At 36.4% G+C, this 1308-nt stretch overlaps 1 pseudogene; it reads right to left on the reverse strand.

The window, feature by feature from the left end:
* Positions 1-602: 602 nt before the first annotated feature.
* On the reverse strand, positions 603-816 carry LOC134938212 (U2 spliceosomal RNA; annotated as a pseudogene).
* Positions 817-1308: the final 492 nt, after the last annotated feature.

Consider the following 1308-nt stretch of genomic DNA (forward strand, 5'->3'; position numbering starts at 1 on the left):
AATGGACACTCAGGGAGATGCCTGTATTCTAGGAATCTGTGGGAAATAAAGGTCATTATAGACAGTAGAGACTGGAATCAGTGGCAAACGCAGGATTTGCATGGGGGGGGTTTCCAGAACTGGGCGGAGCCAATCACGGGGGTGGGGACTGAGGTGACCCAGTATATGCTGGGTCCGTAAAACTAGTGTGTCTGTGGGTGTGTATATATATATATATCTATATATATATATATATATATATATATATATATATATATATATATATACATACACATACATATACACATATACATAGCATATTAAACATGCATATATATATATATATATGTACACACACATACAGTACACATATATATACACATGTATATATATATCATATGTGTGTGTAAAAAAAAAAAAAAAAAAATTTTTTTTTTTTTTTTTTTTTTTAGTGGAGGGGGTTTCTGGGTACTCGGAAACCCCCCCTGGGTGCGCCACTGGGAATACATCTTAGTGAATGTTCCCAGGTATAGCGCACAGCATGCTGTGTTTGCAATAAGAATGATAGAATTTTATAAAACTCAAATCCGAGACTACATGATGTTTGTATAGATGTGTTGGATTCAAATAACATAGTTACACCGGTGAAAGTGTAATACCAGGTCAATGCGTAGGGTTTACAGAGTTACCCTTTCTTCCATCACCTGTTTAAAATCCATTCAATATACACACACATATATATATATATATATAAATCCCCCCGATAGAGGTGTATCAGATATTAAACTAATAAGAACATATATTACCCTGATCCTATTCAAAAGGCAGAAAAGCGATAAACACCGGTTGTTACTAAACTACCAGGCCAGTAGATGACACTGTCAAAACAAGTATCTGTGTCAAAGTGCATACAGGACAGGGAGAACATACAAACTCCACACAGTAATGGCCAAAAGTGTGAGTGCTGCGAGGCAGTAACGCTAACAATCACACCCTCCGCGACGCCTCATATACTTAAGCCTGTATTTAATCGTAGCGTGAAGCAATCATCACCGGTATATCAGATGGAGCTATTGCTAATAAGAACTGGATCTATATAGATATATTTATATCAATACATACAGCTATACATATATACAACATATTATAAACATGTATATATATCCCTAGAATATATATTGGGGTGTCAGCTTCTTTAATGCAGGCCCCAGCCCCCCAGCTTGAGAGCGAATGGTGCCATGGGTCAGTTCAAACATTTATTACATTTATTTAATCATTGCTAATAAATTTATTACAGATGTAATTGATCCTGTCCCGAAATGGGCAGGA

This window comes from Pseudophryne corroboree, chromosome 6 (assembly GCF_028390025.1).
Source record: "Pseudophryne corroboree isolate aPseCor3 chromosome 6, aPseCor3.hap2, whole genome shotgun sequence".
In the NCBI taxonomy this organism is placed as follows: domain Eukaryota; kingdom Metazoa; phylum Chordata; class Amphibia; order Anura; family Myobatrachidae; genus Pseudophryne; species Pseudophryne corroboree.